General features: G+C 46.2%; 1 protein-coding gene across 1 annotated transcript in view; it reads left to right on the top strand.

Moving 5' to 3' along the window:
* The window catches only part of SLC2A13 (solute carrier family 2 member 13), a 1,310,727-nt gene that overhangs the window by 1,143,560 nt on the left and 154,876 nt on the right, over nucleotides 1-12,291 (top strand). The gene's annotated exons all lie outside the window — the stretch shown is intronic.

Genomic DNA, 12,291 nt, shown 5'->3' with positions numbered 1-12,291 from the left:
ATGGTAACTCCGAATATGGCCATGTAAGGTGTCTAACAACTGGGAATTGTACCCCAATACTGATTCTAGTATTGGTTGCCCAGTTCCATGCACTCTGAGGGCTTCGCTATGGACCCCCAATACCAGTCTCTTGAGGTTTTCCAGGCAGCCCAAACTGCTGCCTTCTCACAGACAGGTTTCTGCCCTCCTGTTGCTTGAGCAGCTCAAGCCCAGGAAGGCAGAACAAAGGATTTCCTTTGGGAGAGGGGTGTTACACCCTCTCCCTTTGGAAATAGGTGTTACAGGCATGGGAAGGGTAGCCTCCGAAAGCCTCTGGAAATGTCCTGAAGGGCACTTATGGTGCCCTCCTTGCATAATCCAGTCTACACTGGTTCAGGGACCCTCAGTCCCTGCTCTGCCATGAAACTGGACAAGTGACCACTACCCTGTCCATCACCACCCCAGAGGTTGTGATCAGAGCACCTCCAGAAGGTCCCTGGGTTCTGCCATATTGTTTTCAGGGTGGGCATGGAACTCTGGGAGCATCGGAGTGGCCAGTGCCACCAGGTGACATCAGAGCCCTTCCCTGATAGGTGCTTACCTGGTTAGGTGACCAAGTCCCCTTTCAGGGCTACTTAGGGTCTCTCCTCTGGGTGTTTCTTCAGATTTGGATTGCAAGACTCCAGCAGGAATCCTCTGCATCCTTTACTTCATCTTCTACCGATGAAACCACATCTGAACCCTACAGGAACTCTACATCTTGAAACAATGAAGCAAAGACGACTTCTGCAACATTGTATCTTCAGCTCCTGGCAGCAACTGCAACAGTTTCCAGGTTGTGCACCCTCCCAGGGGTGCCTGTCTCCAGCCTGCAACAGAAGAACTGAAGGAATCTCCCGTGGAGGGACGGAGTCACTTACCTGCTTCAGCAGGCACCTCTCTCCAGTGACGACCGGTGGCGTGTGTCCCCTCTCCAGACGATGAGCGTGGATCCAGCAACACGAGTGGTGGAATAAAGTGACCCGGATAGTCCCAAGGTCCAGCTGTCCAACTTGGGTGGAGGTAAGAGCTTGCCTCCCCATGCAAGACAGTGACTTGCAGTTGCCAAGGCTTGTGTGCGACCTTCCACGAAGTTCTTTGGGCACAGCACAGCTTAGGTCCACAGCACTCCATCCTGCGATGCACAGCTACCTGAATGGTTCTCCAGCGGCATGAGATCCCCTTGTGTCGTGCTGCTTGGGCCTCCATTTGTACCTTCTTTGTCCCTGTGCTCTGTGTAGGAGGCTGGCCTGGCTTGTAGTGGGTACCAGAGGTACTTACACCTTGTGCCAGGTCCAGTTATCCCTTATTAGTGTAGAAGAGGTGTTTCTAGAAGCTAAGACTGATAGAAGGTAGCTATGGCAAAGCAGCTTAGGCTGAACTAGGAGACATGTAAAGCTCCTACTATACCACTGGTGTCATATGCACAATATCATAAGAAAACACAATACACAGATATACTAAAAATAAAGGTACTTTATTTTTATGACAATATGCCAAAAGTATCTCAGTGAGTACCCTCAGTATGAGGATGAGAAATATACACAAGATATATGTACACAATACCAAAATTATGCAGTAATAGCAAAAGGAAGTAATGCAAGAAGTGTAAAGTTACAATAGATTGCAATAAGAGCACATAGGTATAGGGGCAACACAAACCATATACTCCAAAAGTGGAATGTGAACCACGAATGGACCCCAAACCTATGTGAGCTTGTAGAGGGTCGCTGGGACTGTAAGAAAACAGTGAGGGTTAGAAAAATAGCCCACCCCAAGACCCTGTAAGGTAGGTGTAAAGTGCACCTACAACCCCCAGAGAGCACAGAAGTCGTGATAGGGGGATTCTGCAAGGAAAACCAACACCAGCAATGCAACAACAGTGGATTTCCGGACCTGAGTACCTGTAAGACAAGGGGACCAAGTCCAAGCGTCGTGACAGTATCGAGAGTGGGCAGGAGCCCAGGGAATGCCAGCTGAGGGTGCAAGCAAGCTGCCACCGGATGGAAGAAGCTTGGTGTTTTGCAAGAACGAAGAGGACTAGGAGCTTCCCCTTTGGAGGATGGATGTCCCACGTCGTGAAGAAGCTTGCAGAGGTGTTCCCACGCAGAAAGACCGCAAACAAGCCTTTCTAGCTGCAAGGGTCGCGGTTAGGGTTTTTGGATGCTGCTGTGGCCCTGGAGGGACCAGGATGTTGCCACTTGGATGAGGAGACAGAGGGGGCGCCCAGCAAGTGAGGGAGCCCTCACAGAAGCAGGCAGCACCCGCAGAAGTACCGGAACAGGCACTTAGAAGAGGAGTGAACCGGAGTCCACGCAAAGTCACAAAAGGGAGTCCCACGACGCCGGGGGACAACTCAGAAGGTTGTGCACTGCAGGTTACAGTGTCGGGGACCCAGGCTTGGCTGTGCATGAAGGAAATCCTGGAAGAGTGCACAGGAGCCGGAGCAGCTGCAAATCACGCGGTATCCAGCAATGCAGTCTAGCGTGGGGAGGCAAGGACTTACCTCCACCAAACTTGGACTGAAGAGTCACTGGACTGTGGGAGTCACTTGGACAGAGTTGCTGAGTTCCAGGGACCACGCTCGTCATGCTGAGAGGGGACCCAGAGGACCGGTGATGCAGTCTTTTGTTGCCTGCGGTTGCAGGGGGAAGATTCTGTCGACCCACAGGAGATTTCTTCAGAGCTCCTGGTGCAAGAAGGAGGCAGGCTACCCCAGAGCATGCACCACCTGGAAACAGTTGAGAAAGCCGGCAGGATGAAGCGATACAAGGTTGCTAGTAGTCGTCTGGCTACTTTGTTGCGGTTTTGCTGGCGTCCTGAGCAGTCAGCGGTCGATCCTTTGGCAGAAGGTGAAGAGGGAGATGCAGAGGAACTCTGGTGAGCTCTTGCATTCGGTATCTAAAGAATTCCCCAAAGTAGAGACCCTAAATAGCCAGAAAAGGAGGTTTGGCTACCTAGAAAGGAGGATTGGCTACTAAGAGAGGTAAGAGCCTATCAGAAGGAGTCTCTGACGTCACCTGCTGGCACTGGCCACTCAGAGCAGTCCAGTGTGCCAGCAGCACCTCTGAATCTAAGATGGCAGAGGTCTGGGGTACACTGGAGGAGCTCTGGGCACCTCCCCTGGGAGGTGCAGGTCAGGGGAGTGGTCACTCCCCTTTCCTTTGTCCAGTTTCGTGCCAGAGCAGGGCTGGGGGATCCCTGAACCGGTGTAGACTGGCTTATGCAGAGATGGGCAGCATCTGTGCCCATCAAAGCATTTCCAGAGGCTGGGGGAGGCTACTCCTCCCCAGCCTTCACACCTATTTCCAAAGGGAGAGGGTGTAACACCCTCTCTCAGACGAAATCCTTTGTTCTGCCTTCCTGGGCGAGGGCTGCCTGGACCCCAGGAGGGCAGAAACCTGTCTGAGGGGTTGGCAGCAGCAGCAGCTGCAGTGGAGACCCCGGAAAGGCAGTTTGGCAGTACCCAGGTTCTGTGCTAGAGACCCGGGGGATCATGGAATTGTCTTCCCAATGGCATTGGGGTGACAATTCCATGATCTTAGACATGTTACATAGCCATGTTCGGAGTTACCATTGTGACGCTATACATAGGTAGTGACCTATGTATAGTGCACGTGTGTAATGGTGTCCCCGCACTCACAAAGTCCGGGGAATTTGCCCTGAATGATGTGCGGGCACCTTAGCTAGTGCCAGGGTGCCCACACACTAAGTAACTTTGCAACCAACCTTCACCAGGTGAAGGTTAGACATATAGGTGACTTATAAGTTACTTAAGTGCAGTGGTAAATGGCTGTGAAATAACGTGGACGTTATTTCACTCAGGCTGCACTGGCAGGCCAGTGTAAGAATTGTCAGATCTCCCTATGGGTGGCAAAAGAAATGCTGCAGCCCATAGGGATCTCCTGGAACCCCAATACCCTGGGTACCTCAGTACCATATACTAGGGAATTATATGGGTGTACCAGTATGCCAATGTGAATTGGTGAAATTGGTCACTAGCCTGTTAGTGACAATTTGGAAAGCAGAGAGAGCATAACCACTGAGGTTCTGGTTAGCAGAGTCTCAGTGAGACAGTTAGGCATCACACAGGGAACACATACATATAGGCCACAAACTTATGAGCACTGGGGTCCTGGCTAGCAGGATCCCAGTGACACATAACAACCACACTTACAACATAGGGTTTTCACTATGAACACTGGGCCCTGGCTAGCAGGATCCCAGTGAAACAGTGAAAACACCCTGACATATACTCACAAACAGGCCAAAAGTGGGGGTAACAAGGCTAGAAAGAGGCTACTTTCTCACACTCTGGGACTCCTGTGTGCACTGCCTGGTCTTCTGGGGGCTCACTGAGTTGCTGAGAGCCCCTTCTTTCTCCCCCTCCTGGGTAGAGGCCACCAGGTTCCGGGCAGCGCCATTTTCCACCAACTGCGAGTTTTGCATGTGCCAAGGCTTGTTTGCAGAATCCAGCGACGCACACCAGACTGCAATCATCCATGCAGCGTGGGACATCTCCTGCACCAACCAGGAACCCGCATCTGTCTTCTTGGGTGCATAACTGACTTAGTCTTCTCACAGGTGGTTCTTCTTTTGCACCTTCATCCGGGTTAACAGGGGCTCCTGTACTCCCTGAACTCCTCAGTGCTTCTTGGACTTGTTCCCCTTCTTCCACAGGTCTTCAGGTCCAGGCATCCATAGTTGGTGTCTTGCAGTCTTTTCTGGTTCTTGCATAATCTTCTGACGCAACTTCTTGTTTCAGGAAACCTACTGTGATTTACTCCTACTTTCCCGGGCTCTGGGTTGGGTTCTATTACTTACCTTTTGTGTTTTCTTACACTCCCAGCGCCCCTCTACACACTACGCTTGCCTAGGTGGGAAACCGATATTCGCATTCCACTATTTTAGTATGTGGTTTGTGTTCCACCTAGGCCCATTGCAACCTATTGTGATTTTCAGTATTTGTATTGTTTTCTGACTGTGTACTTACCTGTTTTTGGTTACTAGTGTATATATTGTGTATGTTACTTACCTCCTAAGGGAGTATAGTCTCTAAGGTATTTTTGGCATTTGTGTCACCAAAATAAAGTACCTTTATTTTTGTAAAACTGAGTATTTTCTTTCATGTATCTGAGTTCTGTGTGACTACAGTGGTATTACAAGAGCTTTGCATGTCTCCTAGTACAGCATTGGCTGCTCAACTACAGCTACTTCTAGACAGTCCGGCTTCTAGACACTGTCTACATTTCAGTAATAAGGGATAACTGGACCTGGTATAAGGTGTAAGTATCTTTGGTACCCACTACAAACCAGGCCAGCCTCCTACACTCTGATCCCACAGAAATTGATTACCTTAACCAGCCAGAAAAAATACCCCCAATATGGCCACCCCTGTCCAAGCATGCCATATAACCAGAAGCCCCACCGAACTACATCCTGCCATATCTAAGCCCAAAAGAACCCAAGTACAGGATGGGACCGGGTGGGGAAGGGAATCCAGGACAGAGAAGAGGAAGACCTGTACTCGAGTAATGAAACAACTTACCGGTTAAGTAACCCTGCGTTCTCTAGATTGAGCTAATGGCCACCCCCCGTCCTAACCCCGGCCCCCGGCCAAGCCTCCAACCCCCCTCTTGACAGGACACTTCTTGGTTGGAAAATGGTGGTTTCACTTTGTCGTCTCAGTTTTTACCTGGTCGGCCACATAGCGGATGTGTTACATACACCACGGTTGCCCTGGCAACGTGCTCTGTGTTGTACGTCTATTATGTGCAGGTTTCTTGCATCCCTGACTTAAAACAATTGCACTCTTCTTTCTGCCTGCCATCAGTGCTGAGGAAACACCCTATCGGCAACCCCGGAGCCATATAAATGTTTTCACAGACCTCTTAATTTTCGTGGCAACGATGACTGAGGTTTTAGGCATTTGTTCCTTATATCGAGTTCCCCCGTACACAATTAACGCAGTGAGATTGGGCCTCAAGCCACAGGTGCAGAAATAAAATGATTTATGTTTCTCCTTTACTAATTATGCTTACCCAATACTGTACCAATATCCCCAATCTGCACACTCTCTTGTTTATATTAACGTATACACAGAGTAAATAGATTCAGGGGATCCCCTCCTTCAACGGGCGCTTGAAAAATGTAATACATTGGTCAAATTCGGCAAAGACGCCTCAGGCAGCATGCATGTTTTAGACAAAAATACATATGTTAAAAAAAGCACATGGCCAACACACTTGGCTGTTGTATTGTAACAAAGATGTGCTGTTCTCTGTAGTGTTATTTTTCAGGCTCAGCCTGATTGATCCATGTCAGATGTGCACATAGCAGATGCAATGAAATATTTTATGTAGGTAATCTGCCTGTTTAATAAGATTAAAGCTTGCGCCTGCCCACCTCTGAAGAAAATGTTGCCTTAGTCTCCTTAGAAATGTATTGCAAAAACTTAGGAAAAATTTACAAAACGTAAAGATTCGATAAAATATGCAATGGAAATCTGAAGACTCATCAGTAAAAAAAAAAACATTTAAATTTTTATAATTACATATGCAAAAAATACATCGAAATACACTCACTACAGGCAGTTTGATTCACCATATGTTCATACTGTTAATACAAATCAAAAAAGTGCATTTTAGAAAGATCTTTAATTTGGCGAAACTCCCTTAACAAAGTCCAAAGCGTTCTTTTTCACGTTCTACGTTTTAGAGAAAATACTTGGCGAGCAGTGCTATTGTAGGCAAAATGTACTTTCTCTGCTCTGTTGTCATGTGCTGGCTGGAGATCTGGCCATTTTGATGCGAAGGTTACCACAGGTCTACCTCTCCTCTCCTCTGCCCCCCAAACTAGGAGAAATATGCAGGCCAGGGGCTTAGCAGGGTGTCCTCATAGGAGACAACACAAGTCTCTTAAAAGAGATAAAGAAGGTGGCCTTATAGGAGGGAAATGGGGAACCCATACCCCAATTTCCAAACTGAAAAAGACAACCCCCCTTCATCAGGACAGAAATAACCTGCTTTTTAAACTTTGCTGCTCGTCAGGGATCCATTGCTCCTGTGAAGACGGCAGTAGTCAAAGTTGCCACAATGGAGAGTAGCCATATGTTAGTGGTCATTAAATCAAGAGACTGTATGACAAAGTTTGCAGAAGGCAGAGTTTGGTTAGCATATCACTTTTAGAATGGTCTTAGACACGCACATACATACACACACACACACACACACACATACCCTCTCTCTCTCACTCCCTCTCTCTCTCGCTCAGGTCAGTAGAGGACTATGAGCAGAATTGGGGCCTACACGAGCATAGTTTATAATAGCAACACAGCCAGCCTCTTCACACACCTTCACACATTTGAAGACTAGAAATCTATTTCAGAGAATGGTTTCACTGCCAGTTCATGGGGGCATGCCCTATTATTCACCCACACTGCAAGCAAACACAAGCATTGTCCCTACCCCATCACCTGCAACCAGACCTCACAGCACATCCCTATGTCCCAGTGACACGTATTGTTAGACTTGTCAGTCTTAGGGTGGTGTTTACCCAAACATTTTGCCTGTTTACCACCTCTATTTGCTGACTCTTTTTGTTTGCCTTGGGACTCTGAGCACTTTACCACTGCTGACCAGCGCTTAAGTGCATGTGCTCCTCCCTTAAACATGGTAACATTGGTGTACACAATTAGCATATTTAGTTTACCTGTACATCTCCTGTAAAGTGGTATACCATATACCCAGGGCCTGTAAATTAAATGTTGCTAGGGGTCATCTATTCCGGGACACACCAAGCATCCTCAATACATTTGTGCAATTCTACCAGCGTCTTTACAGCTCCCACAGACTAACACATGTAAGCTTTGCTGGCTTTCTGGACAATATAGCACTGCAATGGCTGAGCGATGCTCAGCGACAATTCCTTGCTGAGGATATAACGGACCATGAAACAAGGGAGGCCATCATGCCACTGCAATCAGGAAAATCTCCAGGGCCAGATGGCTTTCCCACTGATTTTTGTAAAACACATGTAGACATCTTAATACACATCCTAAAGGTTTTATACCATTAAGCTAAGGAAGCAGGAACACTACCGCCTATGATGCGCGAAGCTACACTTTTAGGGCTGCTTAAACCCAGTAAGCCACCTGCAGAATGCAACTCATATAGACCCCTTTCATTGATTAATTGCGATGTTAAAATTCTAGCTAAAATACTTGCCAATCACCTCGTGCTACTCATGCATTTCCTAGTAAGGCCAGAGCAATCAGGCTTCATTCCGGGAGGTCGACATTGCACAATTTAAGAACCCTATTTGTTCTTATACACAATATTGATCCAGATATAGCTGCGGTGGCAGTCTTCCTTGACGCCACCAAGGCCTTTGATTCTATCAAGTGGGACTTCCTAATGCTTATACTTAGGCGAATGGGATTCCCACACTCATTCCTGATATGGATTGCTCTCTTATACTCCCGACCTATAGCGTGAGTACGATCAATGACCTTGCTTCAGAACCACTCTATGTATCCAGAGGCATTAGACGCGGATGTTCCCTGTCACCGCTACTATTTGCACTGGCATTGGAGCCCCTGGTGGCTAAGCTATGACAGTGGCATAGAGAGTATGCTATTGCTTTTCCATCTAGACATATTCTGGTATCACTATATGACAACGATATCACCCTTTATCTCAAAAACCCTCAAGATACCCTGAATGGAGCTCTGAGGGAATTCGTCCTCTATGGAGAGTTCTCAGTTATACAGATCTATTGGGGAAAATCCCATACCTCTCCTCTGACATCCACTGCATGGTCTTTCACCTCCTGATTACCCATTGCAGTAGTGTACAGCAGATATTAAGTATCGTGGGATGGTCATTGCTAGCAATAAAGAGAAAACTCTGAGGGCAAATTATGGTGTGGCACTGTCACACATTACAGACAGCATCACAAGGTGGATTTCCTGACCATTATCCCTTGCATTGGCCTCATGAAGATGATCATACTACTAACATTTCTATACTTGTTTTGAAATATACCATATCATCTAGGGCGGACCTTTTTCCAGGCTCTCCGCTTGCAAATGATAAGACTAGCATGAGCGAACAAGCAACCCTGACTTCAATGGGATAAGCTTACACCCCCTTTCGAAAAGGGGGATTTGAAGCACCCAGTATGGAATTATATTATCTATGCGCGCAAGCCCACTACGTCATTCATTGGTATAAGCCCAACCTGTACTTGCCACATGTGGTGGTGGAGAAGGGCTACATGAAACCGATACCCTCGGACTCTTGTTTGGGCGCAGTGTTGCACTTCCATAACTCCATAGACGCCACTGTTGCTTGCAGTTCAAACACTTAGCTTAAACTACCGCTAAAAGCAGGAAAAGACGTGTTATTTTCCACACTGATCCCACTACAATATCACCCCTCATTCCCAGTTACACACAAAGCTACGTGCCGACGGGTCCGACGACAACGAGGATACTTGAGATGGGGATACCTTTATAAGGAAGGCAAATTTAAGTCCAGAGAACAATTCTTTGAGAATGAGGTGCCTTCACTATTGGATATCTTTCTTTATTTCAGTCTTAGGCATAACGTGAAAGCAGCTGTCTCAAAATTCCCAGAGGAAACCCCAAAATGTAATGCCTTACACATTTTGTTACAGATGGAGTTGCAGCAACACTTAGTCTCCACTCTGTATGCTGCCTCACAATTAGACATGGTGCCTGCCACAGAGTGCGCACGAGCCGGGTGGCAGGTGGACATAGATACGGAAGTCACTGACAATATATGGAGTTCCTGTTGAACACAAACCAGAAAGATTGCTTCAAGCAGTCAGCTGTGTATAATACATTATATATTCCTTAACAGAATATAATGTACCCCTATGGCCTAAGCCCGAACAACAGATAGGGGCAGCCTTTTTGCACGTAGCTTTGGCATGTGAGCCTATCCAACGGTATTGGACTGCTGTGGAAAACGCCCTGCTTCAAATGGCCGATACCAATTTTACGCTTGCCCCTCTCCTTGCTCTCTTAGGATATATGGACCAACTTGACCCCTCTTATAGAAAATTTGTGGTGCTAGTACTATTACTTCCTAAGAGGCGAAATGCTTGCTTTTGGGGTAGGGGGAGGGCACCTAAATTCAAGGAATGGCCAACTAACTTAGTTTATTGTAACAACCAATTAGATCTGTATGTTGAGACCCTACCACTACAAACTAGACCAAAGGATATTTTGGAGCCCCTTACATTACTTCCTGTTAAGGCATCCAGTTCACTCTGTTAACAAGGAAGCCACAGGATCCCGATTGTCATTAGATCGGTCTAATATGCACACTGACCAGGATCCTAGTATCACAGCTCATTAACTACTAAAATTCAAATAGATATGCATCATATAACCCATATACTGTACCTCCTTCAGATCATATGTTGTACATACTTCCTACCTGATATACATGTACTAGTTCACATACCACTGCTACTCCATATATTCCTTTGATGAGATGATTGCGAGTGCCGATGTGTGATGACTGTATACTCTCAGGATACACATAGAGTATATTTTTATGGTGATGTTTGTTGTGCCGATGTAAGATATTGAAAATCACATAGTGCACTTGTGACTGATTTCTGTTTATTGTTCACACTATTTTAAACTTAATAAAAAATAAATGAATGCTACTAGTGGGCCTGCAGCACTGCTTGTGCCTCCCACACAAGTAGCAATTTAAACCTGTCTCAGGCCTGCCACTGCAGAGCATGTGTGTGCAGTTCTACTGCCACTCCGACTTGACATTTAAAATCCTTTGCTAAGCCTTAAATTTCCCTTTAATTACACATAAGCCACCCCTAAGGCAGGTCCTAAGTAGCTCATCGGTTCTGTGTAAGTAAAATGTAGGGTTTGTACTTGTACATTTTGCATGTCGTGGTAGTAAAAAACAACTACGTTAGTTTTTCACTACTGTGAACCTTACTCCTTGCATAGGTTAACATTGGGAATTCCTTATTACACTTTTTAGCTGCAATTCCTGATTGAGAAGGAGTAGCTATGTCATGTCGCATATCATTGGAAAGGTATTGATAAATCTGCGTTGCTGGTAAAGTTGCATTTAACAGTACTTTTTATTATTATTATTATTATTATTATTATTTTTTGTCCTCATAAAATTGTCTCCATTGAACTCTGATCAGGTGCCGCCAGCCTCATGAGCTCAGGAGGACACTGCCCTCTAGGTCATAGGTTCCCAACCTAGCCAGGTCAGGGCGAATAATCATCAACATAAGACACATTAAACACCTCAGATCTCTAAAGGATCCCAAATCTGATTCCTAAAACTCCTTGCTTTTCTTCTGTCTACTTCTTTAAAGAAAAGAACAGAACTTCTCCATTCCTTTCAATTTATAGGGGAGGGTTGAGCCCAACTTTTACAAACTTCCCTTCTTAAAAGTGATATTAAATAAAACACCAGCCCTTTTCGGTATAAATTAGAAAAAGGAAAAGGGGGAGGAGGGTCCATGTCCAAAGTCAAAATCCCAAATATAATTAGGCGGGGGTCATTTCAACCACGAAGCCCAAAGAGTCAGAGACTGTCTTACCCACCGCCGACCAGAATCCCTTCAATTTCGGGCAGGCGGCAAACATATTGACATCGTCTGCCTCTAAGCTGCCACACCGTTTACACTCTGATGTTGAGCCGCTTCTCTTTATCTTTGCCAACCTCCCAGGGGTCCAAAACACTCTGTGAAGGGTAAAAAGGTAATTTTTTCTTAATGCAGCTGATTTAACCACGGAGTATAACGTAGCAAAAGATACTTGCCATAACTGTTCCAGCTCCTCCTCCGGCAGAAATCTACTCCATTTCCTATATAATGGTTGCAACACATTCTCAACTCTCAATAGGAGATGTTGGAACGATCAAGAGAATTCCTTCCTTGAGTCTCCAACTGCCTTTAAATCCTTCTCCATTTGGATTGGGTCTGGGCCAAGACCCCCATGACCTTTAACCAACCGTTCACCTGGAAAATCTTGAATCTAGATATGGTCCTTTGTGTCTTATTGTTCCAAAACTCCCAGCTCAAAGTTGGTCCATTATCAGTTAACTGTCCCCATCTAGTAACTCCACTTTGTTTAAAGGGCACAGCCAAACTATCCAATAAACATCCCGGGGTTCAAAAATAAACACCAGGGCACACCAAGTACATCCAATATGGTGTCATGTACGTCAGTGATGATTCCAATTCTAAAAATGGTGT

The sequence above is a fragment of the Pleurodeles waltl genome, chromosome 4_1, assembly GCF_031143425.1.
Source record: "Pleurodeles waltl isolate 20211129_DDA chromosome 4_1, aPleWal1.hap1.20221129, whole genome shotgun sequence".
NCBI lineage: Eukaryota > Metazoa > Chordata > Amphibia > Caudata > Salamandridae > Pleurodeles > Pleurodeles waltl.
This window is presented reverse-complemented; position numbering and strand designations above follow the sequence as displayed.